We start from the raw sequence: 26324 nt of genomic DNA, 5'->3' as shown, positions 1-26324 counted from the left end.
GTCCTGGGCTTTGTGGGTTTTCATTCAAGGTCTGTGAGGAACAAATAAAAAACAGACAAAAATTCAAAGCAAACAAATCAATTTTACCAAATATAACTCACCATGTCAACTGCCTTCCAAAAAGAGTTAGTTAAACGAAAGTTTTAGAAAGGTCAGGCAGCAGCTGTAGCTTATCATTTTATTACAGGGTCAGTTAACTACTGAGCCTTTTCAGGTACTAACTGAACTTATTCCCAGTGCAATTGCATTGTACAGAAAAACAGGCACAGTAATTGCACTGCCCTGACGGTCCTCATGAAAATTCAATACTAATGTGTTTTCAGTCCTGTCACTGTATTCCTCTAGAGCACCTGTCAAAAATTGCTTTGCAGCACTGGCAATGCGACTTAATAACAACTCAGATCTCCACTGAGTGTTACTTAATCCATTGCTATTACCACTTAAATTGGATTGAGAAAGACACGTTTGAAAAAAATAACTTGCCAAAATCAACATATGTCTCTTTACAGTCTCTGCACCTGAATGCTGAACATGACTTAACATAACCCACCTTAGATTCAAATAAGCCATATTCTTAATTATTACCTAAAAATATAAAATAAATTATTGTACATGTATTTCTTGTGGCATTTCAGCCCCTTTAAAATTTCAAGAAAACATCATATTTAGTGTATTTTGGAATAAAATTATTTAAAATATACCATTTATTAACATATTCTCAGATGCAAAGTAATTTTTGTCTGTATACAAGTTTGCTGTTCAAAGGAGAAAAAAACTGAAATAGATTTTAAATATTACAAAAAACATAAAAAATAACAAAAAATACCCCCTACATGTTCACCAATTCAAACAATATCATAGTAGTCATAGTATGTCATTTTCATTAATATCCTTTTTAGACCACTGTTGTTCCCAAATTTAAATATTCCCAAAACTGAAATCCCACAATGAGTCAGCCTCATATATTATCATAAATTACCTTACATTCCCAGAATCTGTTAGTTATCTACTCTTAGGGAAAGACTGAATTAAGTCTGAAAGCTCAGATTCTTGAAGAGTTACAATAAAGAAGTTTAATTGGCTGTGTTAGCCATGACACTTTTATAGCCAGAAGTGTCTAATTTAGGTGATGATGTGATTGTTTTAACAATAATAATGTATACTTTATTGATCCACATGGGGAAGTTCCTCTCTGCATTTAACCCATTCACTTAGTGAAGCAGTGGACAGCCATTGGGGGCCCAGGGAGCAGTGTGTACGGATGGTGCCTTGCTCAGGGGTACCTCAGGGTGGCTATTCAGGGGAATCAAACCCCCAACCTTCCGATCATGGGGCCACCACTCTACCTACTGAGCTATCCCTGCCAATATCACTACTCTAAAAAACTATACATTGCTGGCTACACCGGCACAGCAATAACACAGCAGGTGTTGCAGGACTAACATTTGGGAAATCCTTAAGTGGGCAACACAAAATTAACTAGAAAAATTTGCATTTCCTGCGAAAATGCTGTGTGGATGCCGTGAAGCTTAAGCTGTCTGCTGAAAATAGCTGAAAAAGATGAAAATTTGCAATAATTGTATGGCGGTGAAGAAATGAAAATTCTGCTGAAAACAGGTGCAGAAGCAGAAATTTTTGCTGAAAAGTGGTGAAAAGCCAAAAATTCCACATAAAGGGGTAAAGACGGAGAATTTTTTTCTGAAAAGTGTTGAATTTTTTTTGCCGTGGGCAGGATTCTAACCTGGCCCTCCTGGCAGCTACTCAGCTCACTGAGCCAAACTCATTCTCGCCAAAAAAAGGTGGAGAGACTGACAATTCTGCTGAAATGAGCAGAAAAGAGGTGAATCAGCAGAATTTCTGCTGAAAAGAGGTAAAGAAGCAAAAAGTTGAGCTGAAAAGAGATGAATCAGCAGAATTTCTGCTCAAAAGAGTTTTTTTCTGAAAACAGCTGAGATTTGTGCTGATAAGAGGTAAAAAGGCTGAAAATTTTGCTGAAAAGAGTTGAATGAGCAGAATTTCTGCAGAAAAGATGGAAAGAAGCAGAACATTGCACTGAAAAGAGGTGAATGAGAAGAATTTCTGCTGAAAAGAGTTAAAAAAGTTTAACTGTTAACTGAAAGAAATGTTGCCATAAGTGGGATTTGAACCCGGGCCTCCCAGTCTGAGAACGGATGCTCATCTCACTGAGCTAAAACACAGCTCAACCGGGCAAGGAAAACTAGTGACCCCACTGATAATGTGGCAGAAATGGGCAAAAAATATTGCATAAAAAATTCAATATCTCAAAAAGTATAGAAGTTATGAGCACCAAAAGTCATTAGCAGAAAGAGCAGAATTTTTTAAGATTTGAACGGTGAAAATAGCACAAAAACTGAGGGAGTAGTTAAGCGCCAAAAAACGTACGGAAGCAACAAAAATAATAAAGTATAACTAGAAAAAATTTGCATTTCCTGCGAAAATGCTGTGTGGATGCCTTAACGCTGAAGATTTGAAAAGTGGTGAAAAAACTGAAAATTCTACTGAAAAGGAGTGAAAAAGCTGGAATTTGTGTTGAAAAGAGTTAAAAAAGTTTAACTGTTGAATGAAAGAAATGTTGCCATAAGCGGGATTTGAACCCGGGCCTCCCAGTCTGAGAACGGATGCTCATCTCACTGAGATAAAACACAGGTTAACCCGGCAAGGAAAATCAGTGACGCCACTGATAATATGGCAGAAATGGGCAAAAAATATTGCAAAAAAAAAATCAATATCTCAAAAAGTATATAGGTTATGAGCACCAAACACTGTAAACTTCTTTATTGTAACTCTTCATTAGCAGAAATAGCAGAATTTTTTTACGTTTGAATGGCGAAAATCGGATAAAAACTGAGGGAGTAGTTAAGTGCCAAAAAGCGTACGGAAGCAACTAGAATAAAATAGTGGAATAAAGAATAAAGAGAAACAGGAACTCAATAGTGTGATGAGGGCATCCACACAATAAAGAATAAAGAGAAACAGGAACTCAATAGTGTAATGCCTGAGGCATTCACACAATAATAAAGACTAGAAAAATTTGCTGCTGAAAATAGCTGAAAAAGATGAAAAGTTGCAAAAAGTGTATGGCTGTAAAGAAACTGAAAATTCTGCTATGAAAAAGGTGCAGAAGCAGAAATATTTGCTGGAAAGTGGTGAAAAGTAAAATATTCTACTGAAAATGGGTAAAGAAGCTGAAATTTGTACTAAAAAGAGGGGGAAAGAAATGTTGCCAGGAGCAGGATTCGAACCTGGCATTTCTGAAAAAGGAAAAAGGAAAAGCGCAGCTCTTCAGTTAGCCAACTGCCAAGTCATGAAGTTCTAATAAATATTTGCAAAAACAAATGTAACTTTAGAACTAAATTACCCAAAACTAAATTAAAAAGGAAGTAAAAAAGAAATTGGCTTAATACTGGTGTCTTTTGATGAGGTAAGTTGCCATGTGAGGTAAAAACCACACGTGGCTTTAATTTGGTGGCCTGTATACAGTTCCAATCAAAGCATATAGTTGGCTTAAATGGGTTTAATACTGGTGTCTTTTGATCACTTGACTGTATATAAACCTGTTGTACAAAAGGTGCATTTTAATTTCACTATACCTGCCCATCCTTGTAGCTGGTTTCTAGAAGAGTGGCACAGTTTCAACATGAGTCTAGGGCTTCTCCACTGCCTTCACTGGACAGAACACATCTGAGGAGTTATGAATGAATGGATGACTTAATGAATGAATGATATTATAGTTTGTTTAAAAAATATCAATAAATGTTACAATATAAAGTAAGAAACAAAAATACAAATAACCTGTTATGGCAGGGATCCCATCAGGTGCAGTTGCAGTCTTTCTGTTCATGTTTCTGGTCAGCTCTTCAATGGATGAGAGCACATCAGCAGTCTTATCTATCAGCTCCCACTGGTGAGCTGTCACTGTTGCTGGTAGAGTGTGTTCAGCCGCAAAGACACTAAGATCACGTTTTTGTTGCAGTAGGCTTCGCACCATGTAGAGGCTGTTGTTCCATTGGTCTGGTTATAAGAGAACATGACTGACTTTATTTTTGTGCAAATTCACTTCAGAGTGTATAGGAATTAATAATAAAATAGAAGTACATTAAAGAATGTTACAAGATGACTCACCCGACATCTTGCTGTAGGTGCTGATATCCATATTTAGGTCCATCTGTATGACTTCTACTCGAGAGTAGGCCAATGGAGAGTGTTTAAATGGCCTACAATCTTCCTTTCATTGGGCAGGGTCTCTGTCACGCTGCATTGAGACAGCAAGTCCTCATTCACACAGGTTTGAGAGGAGTGGGCGACACAGCTCACACGTGGCAAGTCCATATTCCTCATAACCTTGCAGTCATTTTGTGTTAGTGAATAACACAATAAATGGGGTTGTGATAACTGTGATATATATTCAGAACACCTGATTGGTGGCAGGCGTATGGCTGTGATATGTAAAGGTGATCAATCAATGTGTGTTTTTCGGTGGTTGCAGCAGTAATAAGTTGTGCATTACCTCTCGACTGAAACAGTTCATGGATGGGTTTTTTTCCCTCTGCTCATAAGGTCCTCATTGAAGTTTCCACGAACAATAACTGGTTGGTGATTCATCATTTCCAGTGAGTCCAAAAGACATTGCATTTGTGGTAAAAACCTCACGTGGCTGTAATTTGGTGGCCTGCATACAGTTGCAATCAAAGCTGTGACTGGCAATTCAACCTTGACAACAACAAATTCAAGGTCAGTCACATTTTGCAGGTATTTTCGAGACTCTGCTGTAAGAATTGTCTTGTAGTACATTGCAACTCCACCGCCATTTACCTTTGCCATGTCTGTATGGTTTGTGTAAGAGATGTGTCTGTTGCGTGTGGCCATGTTGTATTGTTCCAGCTGGAAGTGGGGAGAAACAGATGATCCAGACAAGTGTGTTTCTGTTATACATAAAACATCAGCAAGGCTGAGTTCATGGTGGCATCTCATGTCCTCCATGTGAGTTGGGAGACCTTGTGCATTGTGATGGATAATTGTCAACGTGGGGACTGTGGGAACTACTGATTATAAGAATTGCAACAGTGGTCTTGCACTCTCAAATGATGCATGTCTCATATTTTTGAGTGCATCTGTGATGGCAGGATCAGCATAGATTTTCTTTTCATCAAAGTCTGTGATGTACAGTCCTTTAAGTGAGGTTGTGTGGCTGAGTGCAACATAGGCCATTCCAGGTTCAAAAACACGCTTCAAGCATACTACTGCTGACTCCATTGTCATGCCTTGTACTTTGTGAGCTGTACATGCAAAGGCCAACTTCATTGGAAATTGCCTGCAAACAACTCCTTTTTTACTTGTGCATTCTTCACATTTCTCAATATATACCAGGTTGTCTGAGGATCCTTGTATTTTTCTGCGAAATTTTTGCCCAGAATTTTGATTGTCCAGCGTAAATCCAATGAGATTCACAGTTTTTGGTCCATCCTGTGTGGCTGTCACAATGTTCGTGATTGTTCCAAATGTCCCATTAACAAGCCCATCTTCAACATCTTCTTTCTGACAAATTTCTGATAATCATAACACGCACTCCAGGTGCAGCTTGTATGTTATCAGGTAAATCTCTTTGTTGCCTTTCATCATTTCTGCCAGGAGGACCATCTCACCCGTTCGTGGGTCTTTTCTGTAGTCTTCTGCCTGAATATTTATGATATCAGAATGAAGAGCAGTTACAGTTGCTGAATTGTGTTTGTCGACCTCTTTGTTTGTAGCATAAACGTGTAATACATTAGATGGATAGTCTTTTATGTCATGGATAGCCTGTGTGAGCAAGGCTTTGTCATCGGCTTCAAGAGTATCTGTTTTTTGCTTCACTCTTATCCTGTTCAGAACTTCAGCAAAAGAATGATCATCTTTCTGTCACATGATTTCTGTCAGGTTGACCATGTGGAAATAGTCTTTCCAGAGATCAAGGACATTGTCCTCGTACACACAGAGTGGTTTGGCTTTTCCAAGGGGTGGCAGCTGGTAAAAGTCTCCTACTGCAAGGATAGACATCCCACCAAAAGGTTTCTTGTTTCCTTTGATCTGCTGAAGTCTCCAGTGGATGTAGGCAAAAAGCTCTTTAGAAACCATGGATATCTCATCAATGATCAGAATCTCTGCATTTGAAATTGAAGCTCTCACTTCATCCAGTGCATTCCCCAGTCCCCAATAAGGCGGTTTTTAAAGATTTTGGCAGCTTTAGCAGAGAGTGCAGTGTTTTCCCAGAAATGTTAAAAGCTGCAGTGCCAGTAAATGCAGTCAGCAGTACTGCAGTGTAGGACATGTCTGCTTGGTCACGGAATCTGGGGAGTTAGTGCAAAATCTTTGTTGCCTCCTCATATATGCACTTGATAACATGTGATTTTCCACAGCCAGCTCCTCCAGAGACAAAATAAAAGAACTGCTCAGGACAGTGACCCCACACAAGTTTGAAACACCACTCACGCACTTTGTAGAATATGGAGGCTTGGGTTTCATTCAAAATTTGGTACATTTTTCTGACAAAGTCTGGGCTCAGCTTTGGTGCTATGATTGCTGGCATGGTTCCACTGCTTCTACCGCTGACTTGGTAGTCAGGAACAATGTCCATTTCATTTTTGTCAGTGTAATGTCTGGATTGTCGTTGGGCAACACACTCTAAATGATCTACTTCAACCTCAGGTGCAAAGGTGTTCCATGCATTGATAAGTGGGCCTTGTTGTTCAATCTGTTCCAGTGCCCTTTCCATTGTTTTGCCATGGCTTTCATAACGCTTTTTGTTAAAGGTAACAATTGGCTGTACTGCAAAATCATGTTTTTGTCCACTTTTGTAGAACTGTTCGGATGTGGGGTATTTTGTGTTTTTAAGGTCATCATTTGATCGATGTGGAAAATAAAGTTTTAGTAGACCGCTATAACACTTTTCTGGTTGTTTCTTTTCTGAGAAGCGAGGATATCTAATTATTGCAGGTTTCCCTCTTGTTCTTTTTTGAATATAACCCATGTTATTCAAAAGAGGGATTGCATTTTTGGACTCTGACGGCTGTAGAGAATCCTGTACTCTATCCTGAAACAAATTCAGCCAAACACATTCTTTCAAACTCAGGTGTTCTGGGTCTGTTTGCATATTTTTCTGGCAATCCGGACATCCACACATTTTCAGCATCTGGTGCCATGCTCTGCAACCTGCTCATCGGAAGACTCATTTTCAGGGCCTCTTCATCAATCTGTATGAACACCACACTGCGTGAACACTTTTTTAGTGGCAGGCTGCATGTCCTTGCCACGGATTCTTGGGCACTGACTTCTCTGTGTTTAGCATATGCCTGCATTCTGTTTCATTTCATCTTTTTCATTGACACTGGACTTTTTTTACCTCCTGGATGACTCCATTAAGAAATTGTGTCATCTCAAATTCGGGTTTAGAGACATAAGACATCATGTACATCAGGCAGCTGTAGTAATCAATGACATATTGGATGTACATGTTGGCATTCCAGCCACTCAGCAGATCTGCATTGCACGCATTCACCCAGCAATCACTACGTTCACGCTTTAAGAGGATGACATTGTCATTGCTTAAATTGAAGACACAATCCAAGTATTGTTCATAAGTTAATTTGCATTTGTAAAGCAGCTCAGACAAGTCTTCAAACGAGGAATTTGGGTCACAGAGCAAATCTCTCAATGGCTGGAGTTTTTCTTTGGCCTCTTTCTGTTTTTTTGCGAGAGCCATTTGTCTGTTTTTTTGCTTTTGTTTTTCGTTGGTGCCTTTCTTACTTGTGCTATGCTGCTTATCATTGTGATCATCATCATTGTCATCATCTGGGCTTGGGAAAGTGATCATTGTTTGGTCTACGGGTAGTTTGGGGAACCCAAACCTACATGACACATTACCTTTTTTACAGGATTTGGAGTGATTTCTGCTGTGGACTTGAACCACAATTTTGTGAAGTAAGTTCAGGATCGGCATTTTGGTCAGGCATCTTACATGTTATGTACTTGTCAAAAAAGTTGTACACGTGGTCTTCAAGGTTACTTCCAAATTTAGGTGCATCTTTGACCCAAACCAGTAAATGGATATGAGGGCTACCTCTGGCCTGAAACTCCACTCGATAAAAGTAATCTTCTACTTCACCGATGGGCTGTGCCGGGGACAGGATCAGTGTTGTCATTAGTGCATCGACTCTTTTTTCAAACAATCGCATCACAGTCACAGGGTTGCTTCGGAGAATTTCACACTTTGTGTTCCAGTCAAGTTGTGAACAATCCACTTGTTCACCTTGTTGAGTTTTTATGACCTCAACAACTTCAGGCCATCTCATTTCAGCAGCTGAAAATGTCAGGAAAAAAGTTGGCTTTCCTAACTGTCTGACCATAGCATGGAGATCTTTCAGTGCCTTCTCCCAATAGGCTGGAGTACCTCTCAGAGGTTTCATGAAGCGTGTTGCATCTTTGTTATTTATCAGTCTCTCCACTTCGTCTTTATTTTGAAGCATTCTGTTACAAATTTTACGTCCATCCTTGGTGATTGCCTTACCTTTGCGCAATTGGATGGACATGCTGTTTGTAGCCATGTGTGTTTCTGTTACAAACTGTGCAAAGAATAGGTAGCTTTAGTCAGTTGCAAACCGTGTATCTGCAGAGAACAGCCGTGTATTAAAATACATGCTTGGGGACAGTTTGACTTGTCTGGCTTCATCTAATGTTTTCTGTCCAGTTGGGAACTGCACAGGAAAGGCCATGGCAAGTTTAGGAACAGAGAAGAAGCCAACAGGTCTATTTCCTTGGGCGGGTGCAATGCTAAATATTCCTTCCCCATATGATAAAATTTCCTGTGCTATATCTGGTGGTTGCATACAGGTGTCTAGAACAAGACCAGATCGAAGTTCTTCCTTTTCTTTCTCCATATCTTGTAAGGGCTCTCCATGTGATTGTTCAGGGTCCATTAGTTCGTTTACATCATGACATGGCTCAAGCAGTCCAGCGGTTGTATCCTCAGTGGTTCTTCTTTCTGGTACAATTTGGTGGTCAAGGTTTCTGGGCAGTGCATCTTGAATATCTGCATCAGCAGTTTCATGTTCAGTCTCCATTATCTGATTATTTGTGGGATCAGCAAAAGTAGCTTCATCATCAATAGATACATCTTTGTATTCTGAATGCATCTCTTTTAGCTTTGATAACCCTGCTAACACGTTCTTCATGTTCACAGTGTAGAAGTGTTGGTATCCTTTGAATCTGATTTGTCTTTTCAGTTGTACCTGCAGGAGCTGGGCTTCATTGTTAGGTCTTGGAAGACAGTTTTCTGTGGTTTTCACATCCGATGGTACACAAACAACAGCCCCATGTACAGCTCTTTGCTGTCCTTTTGGTAATGCAATGATTTTGGCAAACGGGAGAATTTTAGCAATCAGTTGTCGTTCTAGTACATTTAATTGACTCAGTTCAATTGGAATGGGTGCTAGTGCTAAATTATTTGCCACTGCGATGGACGACATCTTTCCTCGTTGTAGGTTGCTGTCACAGTTGTAGCAAATCCACTCTTGCATTCTTTGTTTTGGAAAGGTACAATTAGCTGAACATTCACTATCACAAACATGGACACATTTTCCTGTCAAGCAAGTGTCAACAATGTGACTATTTTTAACATATTTTGATGTTTTGCAGTGTTTAACTTAATTAGGAAACAGAGTTCTGTGGCACATTGTACAGACATGTGTGGGTCCTAATTGAATTCTTTCACGGAAAGCTAATGTGGCTGCTTGCATCACACTGTTCGCTACAAGCTGGGGCTGTACTTCAGACTGTGGACGTTACTGGAATTGTGTTACTAGTCATCTGTATTTTTTCTTTATTCTCTGCGCACACAGCTTTTTATAAATGGTGAAAGATGCATTGGTAGCCATTTTGTGTCTCTGGTACTGGGCACAGCACTGTATATGGTGCAGTCTGAATTGTGAGTCATTATGATACCTGGCATGAATTGATTTTTGTTGTTTGTGCCTGTAGTTTGGATCAGATGCATATTTTGTTCTTATGTATGCCCTCTTCCTTTCTCTGACATCATCCTCTCTGTATTTCTGGCCCATGTATTTTTTCTGTCTGCTTTGAAAGTCAGCATCCGTGTTGTACCTTTGGACCAGATATTGCTTCTGTCTGGTTTGAAAGTCAGTATCCGTGTTGTACCTTTGGACCAGATACTGCTTCTGTTTGGCTTTAAAGCTGGCATCCGTGTTGTACTTCTGAACCACATATTTTTTCTGTCTGATTTGAAAGTCGGGATCCGTAGTATATCTTCTGATAATGTAGTCTCTCATTTTTTGTTGAAAATGATGATCACTTTGGTATCTCTTCACCTTGTGGGCTTTTACTTTTTCTTGAATATGAGGATTTGCATAATAATTTTTGGCTGATAACAGTCTTTGTTCACGGTAATGACAGTTTTCAGCATATTGAGTTTTCATAGTCTGTAATCTTTTCATTCGAAATTCACGACAGCAGGCATATCGTTCTCTTTTGTGTCTTTTTTTGTTTGTCTTCTTTGCCACTTCTTCAGTTGAAAATTTGTCTTTAGCTTTTACATACTCCCTCTGACTTTTTTGAGCTTGACAAATAGCTTTCTGACGTTGTCGTTTATTTAATTTGCTCACATTTCTTGCTTTTTGGGGGGTTTTAACCGTTACTTTATCTCTTTCATTATTGAGGCCAATATTTTCTTGTTGTTCTTTCCGGATGTTGCTTGTTGGGTCAACAGATGTTTCAAGTTGATGTTCACAGATTTGATTTGAAGCCATTTTGTCATGTGGTGAGTTTAAAGTATTGTCTAACGTTGTCATGTGGGTTTGGGCTGATTCTGGTTCAGGCATTTGCGCAGTGGGATTCGTGATTTGTGGTTCATCATTTTGTGTTGATGATGTAGCTGTAGCTCCTGGTGTTGCCTGAGTTGACTGTCCAGGGGGCTTCCGTGTGAGTGCTGACTGTTTTGAAAGAAACAGGCACAAACTCATAACTTGCATACTTGCCTTGATTTTGAAAAAGGTTATGCAGGTGGGTGATCAGGTCATTCAGATGAGTGAAAGTGAACATTACTGCTGTTCCATTTGGCTGTGGTAAACCTGTTGCACTTCTTGAGTGTGAATCAAAGAATCCATACCTCCCTGATTTGTCACGGAAAACTGCAATGCACTGAGGTGACACCATGAGCAAAGCATAGTTCACATCTGTTGACAGACATACAAGGCGACTAGCAAGAGGCAACCACCACTTTTTTCTTTGAGGGCTGTTTTCTTCTGCTTTGAGGTATCCATATCTTATATTGTCCATTTTTACACTGTAGACACTGATGTCAGTATGAATTTGTTTGGGCAGTTCCTCTATGGTCAGGTGATCCTGTGTGTAATGCCTCTCCTGAAGAAGATTTGTTTTAACCCAACAGTAGAGGGCATCTCCCTGTTCAAGGACCTTATCAAGTTGGGCTGTGTTGAACTGGTATTCCTCATTAAGGTAGGCCAGGAATGTGAGGGCATTACATGTGCACTGATGATTTCGAGAGAATTCTGTGTACCTTTCATCACTCTGACAATGAGTTGCACTGACACTCCAAAAGGGCTGAACTGTGTTGCTCTGTAGCTCCTCCGTCAGTAGGTCTTCATTTGTGTCATGGAAAGGCTGATCAAGAAATGCAAAGGTGACACATATTATTGTTAAACATTTTATGATATGTGTTTCAAGGTTGAGCAATAAAATATATTTAAGTGTTGCTGCAATAATGTAGAAAAATGTTTTTTTGTTGTTTTTTTTTAAGTGGCAACGACATTCACCAGTGTGTGAATGACTGAACGTAGTGTAACGCGCTTTGGGAGCCTTGGGGACTAACTAAAGCGCTATACAAATATACAAATACAGGCCATTTACCATTTTTAATTATGTTAAAATAAATAAGCAATGTTCAGGCAAATTAATCCAAATTATATCACTCGTCAATCATAGTATAGCATAATCTGAAGATAAACAGCATCAGATATGCCAGAAAGAGACAGGCAAAAAGAGAGCGACAGAAACAGAGTGAGAGAGTGACAGAGAACAGATGACTAAAAATTTGTAAAGTAAAATTAAAATATTTATCATTATGGACGGAATAATGTACGGAACAGTTGGCAACTCTATGAACTAACCATTATGAATAAAATAAAGTTGAACATCAGTAACTTAGCGCGCACACAGCTGTATAGAAACTCTGTTGTGCTAGCTAGCACGCAGTACGAGTTATTGTAACTGATTGTAAAACGTCAGCTCAACGAAAAGAAACTACACCTAACTTGGTATATACAGTGGGGCAAAAAAGTATTTAGTCAGCCACCGATTGTGCAAGTTCCCCCACTTAAAATGATGACAGAGGTCAGTAATTTGCACCAGAGGTTCACTTCAACTGTGAGAGACAGAATGTGAAAAAAAAAAATCCATGAATTCACATGGTAGGATTTGTAAAGAATTTATTCGTAAATCAGGGTGGAAAATAAGTATTTGGTCACCTCAAACAAGGAAAAGCCGCACAAAATGATATAACATATGTAACCCTTGTCTCAAAACTGTGGGGCGAGTTAAGCGCGGGAAAATTTGCACTAAAATATAAATATTTAAAAAAACTATAAAAGTCATGGACACCAAAAGTCATAGCACACCACTCCAGATCAGGCTGCACAAAATGATATAACATATGTAACCCTTGTCTTAAAACTGTGGGGCGAGTTAAGCATGGGAAAATTTGCACTAAAATATAAATATTTAAAAAACTAGAGTTATAAACACCAAAGTAATAGCACATTATTCCAGATCCAGCCTCACAAAATGATATAACATATATGAAGCTTGTCTCAAAACTGTGGGGTGAGTTACGCTGCAAAATTTCAGGCGGAAACTGAAGAATAATAATTTGCATTTCCTGCAAAAATGCTGTGTGGATGCCGTAACGCTGAAGCTGTCTGCTGAAAATAGCTGAAAAAGATGAAAAAATGCAAAAAGTTGTATGGCGGTGAAGAAACTGAAAATTCTTCTCAAAACAGGTGCAGAAGTAGAAATTTTTGCTGAAAAGTGGTGAAAAGCAAAAAATTCTACTGAAAAGGGGTAAAGAAGCTGAAATTTGTACTGAAAAGAAAAGTTGCCACAAGCAGGATTCAAAACTGGCCCTCCTGGTCTCAAGGCAGCTACTCATCTCACTGAGCCAAACTCGTTCTCACAAAGAATAGGTGGAGAGACTGACAATTCTGCTGTAATTAGCAGAAGCTGCTGAGAATTGTGCTGATAAGAGGTGAAAAGGCTTAAAATTCTGCAGAAAAGAGATGAATCAGCAGAATTTCTGCTGAAAAGAGGTGAAAATTCTGCTGAAAAGAGTTCAATCAGCAGAATATCTGCAGAAAAGAGGTGAATGAGCGGAATTCTGCTGAAAAGAGGTTTTTGCTGAAAACAGCTGAAAAAGCTGAAATTTGTGTTGAAAAGAGTTAAAAAAGTTTAACTGTTAACTGAAAGAAATGTTGCCATAAGCGGGATTTGAACCCGGACCTCCCAGTCTGAAAACGGATGCTCATCTCACTGAGCTAAAACACAGCTCAACCGGGCAAGGGAAACTAGTGACCCCACTGATAATGTGGCAGAAATGGGCAAAAAATATTGCATAAAAAATTCAATATCTCAAAAAGTATAGAAGTTATGAGCACCAAAAGTCATAGCAATAATTAGCAGAAAGAGCAGAATTTTTCAAAGTTTGAACGGTGCAAATAGCATGAAAACTGAGGGAGTAGTTAAGCGGCAAAAACCGTACGGAAGCAACCAGAATAATAAAGAATAAAGAGAAACTGTAAATGGATTCTTTTGGAACCTAAGTCAAAGATCAGGCAAATCATAGGCATTTCTCTTTATTCTTTATAAATTAATAAAGAGAAACAGGAACTCAATAGTGTGAATGCCCTTTGAGGCATTCACACAATAAAGAATAAAGAGAAACAGGAACTCTATTATGTGGATGCCTTTGAGGGCATCCACACAATAAAGAATAAAGAGAATAAACTAAGTAAAACTGCCAAAAAAAACCAAACAAAGTCTGTTGTGATTTGCCTGATCTTTGACTTAGGTTCCAAAAGAATCCATTTACAACATATTCTTCAATTTTGATATGATACTTACGTCAGTTGTCTTGTACATGTAAAATTAAACGTGCATTAGATTCATATACTCATAGTCACCCATCCTTTTCTGTTTCTAAACTAGCTATTCTTTAGTCTTCAAGAGAAATGGTATGCTACCGTATCGTGTATGCTCAGATAATCAAAGGGCTGCTTCTCTGACAATTTTAAATATTAAACTAGAAAGCGAAAATTTCAGAAGAAATTTTAAGTGTGCCTATGCCGCTGCTAATCAGTGTAGTTTGCCATTCATACGGCTACAGAGAGTAAAACTCACCAGAGCAGCTATTCTCCACCAACAAACACCGCTCGCGCCTCACAGATGACAGCTTACAGTTTTGTGTAAAGATGAGGTGACTTCATACAGCCCCGATTTGTAGACGCTGTGCGCAGAGGTTCATGAGCAGAAGTCCCATTGTACCACGGCAGACCCGACAATGTTTGCATGAACACGCTTGGTAGCATTACTTTATTGACCACTTTTCACACATGGTTGGTGTACCCACACAGCCGGCTGTAGCTTTTCATCTCACAGCCCGACACACACCAAAAAAAACAGCCGAGAGAGCACAGACTTTACGCCTGAGAGGCGTGATTGCAGATGCCGCTGAGATGGGTCCACCTCCCCTGCAGCGGCACTGCAGACCACGCCCCGCCACACACATCAAACACGTAAAATAAATATTTATTCACTTATGCATTCACTTATTTTTACACAGTGTTCTGAGTGATTAACAATGGCCTACAACCAATCTTGTGTATTATTATACAAACTTTGGTTGTAAGAGTCAGATAACTATTTAATAAAAGCTAAATATTTTATATGAGAGTAAGAAAGAAAAGTATTTCTTTGTGCCCCCCTTTCCCTGTTAATGCTCTACCTGGCCCCCTGGCAAAAGCTTTGCTAGATCCGCCCCTGCACAGTTACCAGCTGTCAGCTACACAGAAAAGGATATTGTGTTATTCCTCTCTCAGAAACAGTTCATAACTTCCCTTCAAGTCATTCATGTCTCCTAAAAGGTAAACCTGTTTCTCCATCACCAGTTCAGCTCTGACGATTCAGTAAGGACATCTCCTGGTTTGGACCAGCCCTTTTTTTCAGCTGTGTCTCCAGCAAACATCAGCTGATACTAGAAATTAAAATCAAAGGAATTCTAACAACAGCTGATCAACCTTAAACGTGCTGCTGTTGTTTAGCGCGATAAACAAACAAGAGAGAAAAGCCGATCATTGATCAGTTTCATGACTGAAATTTCAACAAGCGAGAGAATGACAGGAGAGGCTGTCATAAAGTTCAACATCAGTAACTTAGCGAGCACACAGCTGTATAGAAACTCCATCGTGCTACAAATAAATGACACCTAAACTCGGTTTATATCTGACCCAAATAGAGTGCAGCTCATAACTTCTTACCTGAAATTCAGTTCACCTCGCGCTCCTGCCTTCGGTTTCCCTTATCCACGATTGAGCTCCGCGTTAGCTACCACCGGTCGATCGGCGGCCGCCTCGCCGCCTTGTATGTCTCTTTCCCCGCATGTCCTTTCTGTCAGGGCTAGCTGCCCTTTGTTGGAGCTCCGCGTTAGCCACCACCAAACAACTCAGTTATTTTTCCCACATCGACCAGCATCTGGACAACCACCTTTCACTGTTTATACCGTTACTAAAATTAATAAATGTATTATCGGCCCATATAAACGAAAAATAAGTCCAGCTGAAAAACAGTCTCTTGGCGAGCGACCGGGTGGTGAAACGAGTGTCAGCCGCCTCACTGTAAGCCAAGCCAGGGTGCTTTTTAGCGAAGAGACGCTAGCTGCGCTAGCTACTTAGCCGCGCTAGCAGCAACATCGTAAGTTGCTAATATGGGATGTTTTGACAAAACGAGCAGATATTTGACATTTACCCACCTACATTCTCACCTGAAAAAATCTTAAAAGTTTATTTTGTGACCTAGAAACAGTAATAAAAGCAATATATTAAACGAAGTGGTGGCCGCCATTGTTTCACTCGGTAGAGGCGTGCTATGAATTGTGGGATATGGAGTTTTCCACCAAGCATACGCCCTTGAGGTTACCGTAACTATTCAATGGTTCGCGTAACCTTTAAAATTCCAATGGTTCCTGAAAGCAGCGACGCTGTGCGCGCCGTTGATATTGTCGTCATTACGGTAATCCAAATACGGGTAGACAGGCCGTACCACCCCGACATACCACTAGAGAGACCCAACACACCACAAATGAAGTTTGAAATTTGTTTCAGTGGGACCAAAAGATGGAGCCAACACACCATAAATGAAGTCTGTTTCTATGGGGCCAAAAGTTGAATCTTTCTCATGGGCCTAGAAATGGGCCTAAATTTGCACTAAAATCTAAATATTTAAAAAACTATAAAAGTCATAAACACCAAAAGTCATAGCATAATAGTCCAGATCCAGCCGCACAAAATGATATAATATATGTAACCCTTGTGTCAAAACTGTACGGCACATAAGCATGGAAAAATTTTCAATAAAATATTAATATTTAAAAAACTATAAAAGTCATAAACACCAAAAGTCATAGCACACCATTCCAGATCCAGCCGCACAAAATTATATAACATATGTGAACCTTGTCTCAAAACTGTGGGGCGAGTTTGGCTGCAAAATTTGAGGCGGAAAAAGGAAAATAATAATAAGAATAATAATAAATCCGACGAATAGTAATAAGTGTGCCTCTTGGCATAGGCACACTTAATAAATCCGACAAATAGTAATAAGTGTGCCTCTTGGCATAGGCACACTTAATTAAAGAAATTGTGAGTGTCTCTTACTATGTAATATACCTCAGGAATGTTTCCACTGATTCAAAGAAACAGGAAAGGCTGTCGCATCTTTACTACACAGATAAATATTTTATCTGGTTAAAGGTCAAACTGAAGAGTTTGATTGTTTTACAGAATCTATATCTGTGTAATATGATTGCAAATGAAATACTGGAGTTGATGTAATGCAGAAGATTTATAAATGATATCAAGTTTAAACGTTAAGGTAGTACTTTTTCATATTTCATGTCCACTGTTACAAAACCAAGAGGGACTGAACTGGTTGATTACCCCAAAAAACTGAGTCATCACCATCACAGTGTGCTGTGGTGGAAAAACAACAATACCGCCTATGATCAAAGAATCTGAGCACAGTTTTGGAACTGCAGTTAATCAGTATCAGAAATGCCTCTGATCTATTCAGAATATCTTAGATGCAACATTTAGATATAACTTTGGCTACAAGTGTGGGGTCTTCTGAATCTGAAAACACGCAGGCTCAATCTGAGCTCCCTTTGACTCACCTTAGATCACAGTGAACCTAATTGGTTTCACTGTGATCTGCAGAGGCTGGTGAGCTATTCATAAAAGAGAGCCGACATCGCCGCAGGGAGACCTGACAGAAAGTGCTGCATAGCCCATCAGTATGATGCACTCACTTAGAAATAATAAAGAGAGGGAACACCGCTGCTTTAATTGGCGTCCATGATTAAACTGAAAATAATGTAATTCAGTGTACAAAGAGCTAAGCATTATCATAGAGGTATTCCCAAATGACCTGATCTCAGCATAAACCAGTCAGCTGTAGTCTGAACAATTAGCTGCTCAATTTGGGAGAAAACCCACCAGCTCTATCTATACCTCTACAGAAAGGGTAAAATACACATAAACAGTCCTTTAACACATGACACAAGAATTTATACTGAATGCCAGAACAGAATGTTAAGGCTTATTAAAACCTTGTCCTATCTTGTGGATAATCAAACGATAGCAAATCAAGGAAATGTTTCGTCTTGCTGGGTAAAGCACACCTGAGCTATTTTCAAGAATTTCCTAGTATCTCAAAAAGTTGGAAAGTTTTTTTTTAATCTTCAAGAAAGGGTATTACAACTCTTTCATTCCTAATATCAAGCCACTTTGGATCAAAAGACAATGTTGGAAGCATCTTTCCTGGGCTAAGGAGGAAGAACCATCATGTGCTGATGGCACCCATTGGTGCTTATGGTGTTGGTGGTGAATGGTCCATTTTGGTTTATCAAACAAAATTCAACATAATTATCTACCGGGAAATTTTAGAGGTCTTCATGTTTTCATCTGCTGACAAGCTTTATATGTAGATATGCAGATTTCTTTTAAAGCAAGACTTAGTACCTCCCCACAGTGTTTAAACTACCACCAAATGGTATGCTGACCCTGTTTTAAGTATGACTGGCCAGCCAACCTGTCTGACCTGAACCTAACTCTATCGGTTATTTGTCAAAAGGAAGATGAGAAACATCCAACCCAAATATACAGACAAGCTGAAGACCACTACCAACAGCAACCTGGGCTTCAGTAACGCCGCAGGCCCGGGCTGACTACATTTCTATCACACCACACTGATGTAGTAAATTGCAGTAAAGGAGACTTAACCAATTATTAAGTGTATGAATATGCATGCTTCAATACATGTTATATCATCCATCCATCCATCTATCCATCTTCTTCCACTTATCCGGGGCCAGGTTGTGGGGCAGCAGCCTAAGTAGAGAAGCCCAGACCTCCCTTGTCTGGGGTAACACCAAGGCGTTCCCAGGCCAGCCAAGAGTATAATCTCTCCAGCATGTCCTGGGTCTGAAGACACCAGGACACCACACCATCTGCAAAAAGCAGAGATGAGATTCTGAGATCACCCAAGTGAAAGCCTTTGCCACTTGGCTATGCCTAGAAATTTTGTCCATAGAAATTATGAACAGAATCGGTCACAAAGGGCAGCTTTAGCAATCCCCCCCCCCCCCCCCCCCCCCCCCCCCCCCCGCAAATAATCCCTCATAGTTCATCGTAGATATACAAAGGTTTAAAATATTTGACTTGGAGAGTTTCATTTACAAGCATAACATATGTAAATCCCATTATATTCCAGCCAAAGTTGTCCAAAACTTCTTTATTAACATAAACAATCTACTACCTTCTGTTACGACCCGGCTCGAGATGACCGTAACAAGAGCGGGGTGTCCCGTGACTTCCCACGCCCAAACAGACACAGCCACAGCATCGGACATTTAACAATAATTTATTGACAGCAGTGGCACTCACGGTAGTGGGAGTGTATGAGTTCGGGGTGAGCTAAGGCCAACACAACAAACAAAACTCAACCTAGGCTTCGGTTCTCCTCTGACCTGTTTACGGAAAAGAAAAGAAAGGAATAACACAGTCTGACCTCCCTGGTCTAAAAACACAGGAGAAAAGAAGGCTTCCCAAAATAATCGGCAGCTCACCCCTACTTGCTCCGCACTTCACACACATGCCCGACCATTTAACCAAATAGCTATTGCTACGGCTGCTCCGTCTGGACCTGAGTCAAGTGCACGGGAAGTCTGCCACACCCCCCGCACCGCAGCTGTTCGGTCGCCCTTTTATAGTCCATGTCCACAGCAGGAACCAGTTACATCAGGCCATTCCTTAGGTCCACCAATCACAGCTGAGCCCCTGCACAGGTGAATTTGCATACACACATTAAGAAACAGATAACCCACCAACACAGGCACATAACACCCCCCACCATAAGAATTAAACAACCACTGCATGTTTAATTCCTACCTGTTTACACTGCTCTAGATAGGGCATCAGCGAGGACATTATCGAGGCCCTTTTTATGGCTAATTTGTAAGTTGAAGTCTTGTAAAGGGAGGGACCAGCGCATGAGTCGCTGGTTGGAGTTTTGCATTCGGAAAAGAAACACAAGCGGATTATGGTCTGTGAACACTTGAACTGGCACGGAGCTAGACCCGACGTAGACTTCAAAGTGTTGTAAGGCTAGCAATAATGCAAGCGCTTCCTTTTCGATGGTGCTATAGTTCACTTGGTGTTTATTGAACTTCTTCGAAAAATAACAGATCGGACGGTCCACTCCATGTTGATCTGTCTGCAGCAGAACCGCACCCGCTGCAGTTGCGCTGGCATCCACCTCCAACTTAAAAGGAGATTCAAAGTTAGGTGCTGCTAAAACTGGGGCACTGCACAGTAAAGTTTTCACTGACTCAAAAGCAGTTTGGCACGCCGCAGTCCATGTGAAGGGTTTGGTTGGGCTGACTAGGTCAGTCAGGGGAGCGACTACGGAGGCAAAGTTTTTACAGAAACCGCGATAGTAACCACACATTCCCAAGAAGCGGCGTAACGCCCTCCTTGTTTGTGGGATGGGAAACTCAATAATAGCGTGACCCACCTGCTTTCCAAGGTAGGTGATGGTGGCTTTACCAAACTCACATTTGGTCAGATTTACGGTGAGCGATGCTTCCTCGAAACGCTTAAAAACAGTTAAGAGGGTTTGGAGATGACTGCTCCAGGAAGCAGAATAAATGACCACATCATCTAAGTAGGCCACACAGAGGCGCTGAAATGTCGCTGGCGCATTACGCAAGCCAAAGGTTATCACGGTATACTGAAGGAAGTGATCGGGGGTAACGAATGCAGAGATCTCAGACGCTCTTGCAGTTAAAGGAACCTGCCAATATCCCTTTAATAAATCCAATTTGGTCACATAAGTAGCGGATCCCACCCGATCAACACAGTCATCCATCCTAGGTAATGGGAAAGAGTCTGCTTTAGTGGCCGCATTCACCTTTCGATAATCCGTGCAGAATCGAGGAGTATTGTCAGATTTGGGCACTAACACACATGGGGAGCTCCATGCGCTAGCACTTGGAACGGCTAAGCCATGCTCAAGGAGGTAATTGACTTCTCTCTGCATTATTCCCCTTTTTACTGGATTCACCCAGTACGCATGTTGTTTAATTGGCTTATGCCCCTCCACATCAATGTCATGACTTAAAACAGTCATTTGGCGCGGGTGATCAGAGAAAAGTGACAAGTTAGTTTTTTATCAAAGTAATGATATTAGCTTGAGCAGTTTCAGGCAAATCGGCAACAAATGATTCAAGATCATTCAAAATTACTGAATTGTTCAGCCCACTACCAGCATCATCCCTCCCAGATAATCCGTCATCCGACAGTTTGTAGGCGGGGAGGATGGCAACAGCGCACACCGGGGGCGCTGTTGTATTCTGCTTACGGGGATAGAACAGTTTCAACGTATTCACATGACAAACCCTGGTTTTTCGCCGCCGATCTGGGGTGCGAATCACATAATGGTTGTTGTCGAGTTTACATTTAACACTGTAAGGACCAGCAAACTGTGTTAGTAAACTGGACCCTACCACAGGCAGTAACATCAACACCTTCTCCCCTGGTTGAAAACCAGGTAACACCTTCTTTTCAGCATTTATGATTTAAATGAGGCATTGCTCTACAAATTCTTGCAACAAAGGAATATTGGTTGCTGAGTAAAGTTATTGGAAGCTAGCTAATTGGTGGCTGATAAAATGGCTTAGTAACCAAAAATGCCAGAGAAAACTCACTGATGGTGAAGTTGTGTTTGGTGTTAGAGCAGGCATGACTTTGAGGAATCATCATTAAAGAATGTCACATTGATATTGAGCTACCTAAAAAATCTTGAAACCAAAACTGATCAAAACACATTTTAGGGGCTACAAAATGAACCTTTTTCTCCAATAATTTTCTAAGATCTCTAAATGAGAAAGGAAGACATCTGATGCCTTACATTTCAGCAGCATCTACATACAGTTTTATATCAGTCACTGAAATTTGTATTTTTTGTGAATTTAATTTTATTTATGAAGCTTTTTGCACACCAAATCAAATAAGCAAATTAATTGTGCGTATTAATCATAATTCATAATAAACTGCAGCTCAAACATCACTGACAACTCAGTCTGTACTTCTTGGACAATTAGCATCCTGGAAATAATTGCTTCCTTCAGGCAACAATTTCATCATAGGATGAGAGTGATCTTTTGCAGTGACTTCTTTTTCAAGCAGTGTCACAAAAGGATAAAATACAAACCAGCTCAAACTCATAAGAACCATATACTTTGTTTTTCCACACACTGAATTTTTCCACCTCCTCATAAATTTGCCTCCAAATTCACAGGGCTCATGGATTGTCACATCATCCCCTTCAAGACATGGACTTGGACAAAACATGATGAATGAACAGTCAAAGAGTTGCCGCAGTAATGAGAGGCGGATGTCAGAAGAGAGAAGAAGGCTAGTCCTGATGTGCTGTCACAGAGGATATTCTCAAGGCCTGATCAGCCTCCTCTCTGCAGGCTAGACTCTCGTACAGAAACACAAAGACACACACACAGACGCAGACAAACACACACATATACATGTGTACACTCAAGCCAAATAACATCCATGGTTCTGTGCAAAAAAAACCAAAAAAACAAATCAGGATACAAACATGGACACACATACAAAAGGAAAGGAAAGTAAAACACACACATACACACACACAAGAGAATAACAAGCAACTTGACTTGAGCTGTGAGGATCCTTAGGGCCAGGAATATCACCACAGTCCATCACTCCTCACTTACTGCTGCTGCTGCTGACAAGGTCACCGTCTTCAAAGCATCTTCTTAGCTCAGCCTGAATACACTTCCCTATAAACAGTTGTTTTATCCAATTAACCAAATGTAACAATTTGTGATTGACAACCAGAAATGCTAAACATTGTTTAAAAGTTAGGAAAGGACATATGGTGGTGTAGCATTTTGTTACTCATTTGGAACTCAGAAAGAAGCAAGTGAATACATGCAATTAGCACAAATATAACAAAAAGGTTTTAGCAGTTACTTGTCAATTTAAGTAGAGTTTATCATGTGCATGCAATAGTAAACATGTCCAATTTTTCTGTGGCTCCTAAATACTTGCATTTTGCAATAAAAAAGGCTTACAGTTTATGGTAGAATATGTTGGGGAAGGGAAAAGGTTTTAGGGATTGTTTTGTTGCAACAGTAGAATCCTATTACAATGTCATGACCAAATTCAGTGAGCTCTTTTAGAATGAACCCATTCTTTCAGAAATGTTTGTCAAGGCAGACTAGATGGCAAGGTTCTTGATTTTACACGCTTGTGGTGATGGAACTGAAAACACCTCAAAGATTAAGAGGTGTGGGCCAATATTTTTGTCCATATAATACACACAGACACACACAAGTAAAGTGTACCTATAGAGTCACTATCATACAGTTTGCTCCCATCAAAGTCAGATGACCACAGAACTATTTCACAGAAAAGGGAAGATGGGGATAAGACTGTTTATATCCTATTCCTTATCACCAAAAGCCAGAACCGAAGGGAAGACCATATTCTTGAGTGAAGATCGATATCAACAGGTCTGCCCAGTAGGGCCAGCTGGTTTTCAAGGCTCTGTGTATTACAGTGGAGATGGCCTGAAGCTTTCAGTGACCCCTGAGCACATATCTGACAGTACAGTTTTCAGAGGTGGCTGAGACGATAGCCATGATGAACAGTGGGAGGGAGGGCATCTCAGAGGAGCTCACACCATATTTAAGCATTTCCTCATACAGGAGTGGAAAGAACTCCCATATATATAACAGTCTCACTCAGAAAAGCAACAGAGACGGGTATATTTTCAGCTGTGTGTGTGGAAATTAAGACCGAATCATCTCTCTGTTATTATGTGTCTACTAAAAAGTAAATGGGTAGAGGAAAAAGCAAAAAAGAAAAACGAACAAATTAAAGTCTAAGTATTTATGTAGTGTAAGTAGTGTAACTAGTCATCCGCACAATGTTTTGCAGTAAACAGGAGAGCTTTTAGGTCTGGGGGAATTAAAGCAAAAGCCATTCTAGTCATGCATCATGTCGAGGAGCGGAAACCCTGCAGTGACACCACATAAAAATGAACACATTTTCTTAATTACACTATTAGAAATCAAATCTGTGTACCTCCTTCCCTCTCATCGATTAATAAATATATATTTATACATGTTGTTTGTGCTTTCTTAAAAGCTTCTCACAAACAGCTGCAGTATTGTATGTCAGTTTCCATTTCAAAGGGGCTCAGTTTTAGTTGCTTAAAAATGCTAGGCATATGTCTGGCAGCACCAAACACCAGAATGTTGGCATAACTATAGTAGAGTGTTTATTGACTAAAGAGCCAGGTATGAACCTGGAACCTGGAAGTAAATATCCATCCTACATTAGTGAGGTGACCAGAAACCAAACATATTTTGAATTTTTGTTAATGTTGCTTGACATTTAAATAGGAAAGGATTTGGTACTGGTGCTTAATTAAACTGAACACAGCATTACTTTGAATAGGCCAAGGTCAAACTATCCCCATAATCCCAGTGCACCAGGTAATAATAGCTGATTTTTACATCAGCTAATGCTTAGACCCTATATATAATCTATGCAGATCCATTTGGCCTAAGTGAATGTTGTGTTAGTCTAATTGGCTTTCCCATGATACTGCTCTACCTCCTGGAGCTTTCCATGTAACTAAGAAGAATAGGGAGAGTTTTTCTATGTCTTTCCAGTACAGATGTTTTTTCCAGTTGGGGAAATCCTAAACAGAGCTATACTCTCGAATATAAACGACTACAGATTAAAACAGTGTTTGTGACTATTGTATCCATATGTTTAATTGTTTAGCCATCAATGCCAGTATATGAGGTCATAAAACCCCAGTGTCAGGCCACATCAGCTAAAGGTTCAGCTGATATTCTTCTGCACACTCAATTAGTAAACCTCATATAAGGAGGACTATTTTACCCTGCTTCTCCTTGATGCTTCTTCTGCAAGCCGCTTTGCAACCTGCCTTTACACCAGGTCTTGCAATGTGTACATGAGATTACAACATCCTGTGTGTAAGCCACTAACATTAAATGTTTAGACAGAGACTGAAGAATATAGACTAAGTCTGAAATATAAATTCCTCGTTGAGTCCTTTCCCCTTCCACTGTGTATGGATAGGAAACTGACAAAAACTACACTTAAAAATTATTTCTTGGTATTTTTTTTTAATCACAGTTAATTCACCAGGATGCTCCCTCAGTTGTTGAGAGGAAGATCACTGTGTAGATGAATGATGAGCTCAAAAATTACTGAGGGAGCAAATGGAGGACAGAGACACCAGGGAAGGTGAATAAGCTATCAGCCAGAAGAAGGTTGAACACTAAAAACAAAATGAGTTAGACAAACTAATGCTTAAAAGCAGAGCGTGAGCACGGTTATGCAGGATGACTACACACAACCAAAACACAAGCATAATCAGTTTTCAATAACATTTCAGATGTTCTATGCATAAAATTATATTTTTTTCTTTTAAAAAAAGGATATTATGTACTTTATACAATGCATCTGTCTAAACAACCATAATAGTAAATATGTAACACTGACCTGATACCAGATACATTTTGATCCAGTAAGTGGTGTGAGAGGATGTCTTAAAAAATTGTCTTTCCTTCATCTTAAAAATCACACACTGATCTGTAAGGAAATATGCACAGTATCCAGATTTTAGTGTATAGGATGTTTGTTTATTCACCTGTACTATCAGCAAATCCTTTTTTTTCTTTTCATTTTAGTAATAGCTGCTACTATGCAACTTTCAGCAGCTACAATAGATGCTAGATGTTGCCAGTATCACGATTCTTTGTATAAACACATAAATGCTTGAAAAAATTATTGCTTCAGCATGAATTTAAAAGATTGATAAAGTTTCAGACCAGGTGTAGTCGCTTTTTTTGCAAGGTGCTTTAAAATTCTGGTTGAAAACGCTTGATGCAAACTGGCCCTAAAGGGACAGCGCATTATATGAGAATGGCGCAGGAACTGAGAGCAGGTGGAAAAATTAAAGCGACACTGTGTGAACATGTGGGTGCTGATAAGGCTTCGGGAGTGCAGCGTGAAGTGCAGCAGTGAGATTCCAGAGTCGTATAAAAAAAGCCAAGGCAGGATTTTTACATGTCAAAGCAAACAGGCACATGTGGAGGATTGAGCGTAACTCTGCCAGAAGGAAAAAACACAACATATTAGCTTTGTTATATGTATTTGCCCTCACCCAGGGCAAACACATATGACTGGCATGTGCCCCATTTCAGCACAGGAGCACATCTAGAGTGGAAAATGCACTTCATACCTGTATACTCCCAGCTCAAAGTAAGGTCATGGAGGATGTGCATTTGCAGAAAACAATTAAATTCAAAGCTCTATTTTTCCTTGGTCTGATGAATC

The 26324-nt window shown here is 40.0% G+C and overlaps 1 long non-coding RNA gene across 1 annotated transcript; it reads right to left on the bottom strand.

The window, feature by feature from the left end:
- Positions 1-2074: 2074 nt before the first annotated feature.
- On the bottom strand, positions 2075-10914 carry LOC146525277 (uncharacterized). Its single transcript, XR_014874201.1, has 3 exons — positions 4144-10914; positions 3814-4032; positions 2075-3702 (listed from the first exon to the last, which is right to left on the bottom strand). It is a non-coding gene; the product is annotated as an uncharacterized LOC146525277 (long non-coding RNA).
- Positions 10915-26324: the final 15410 nt, after the last annotated feature.

This window comes from Neolamprologus multifasciatus, chromosome 1 (assembly GCF_963576455.1).
Source record: "Neolamprologus multifasciatus chromosome 1, fNeoMul1.2, whole genome shotgun sequence".
In the NCBI taxonomy this organism is placed as follows: domain Eukaryota; kingdom Metazoa; phylum Chordata; class Actinopteri; order Cichliformes; family Cichlidae; genus Neolamprologus; species Neolamprologus multifasciatus.
The sequence above is the reverse complement of the archived record's forward strand: the minus strand, read 5'-3'. Positions and strand labels throughout refer to the sequence as shown.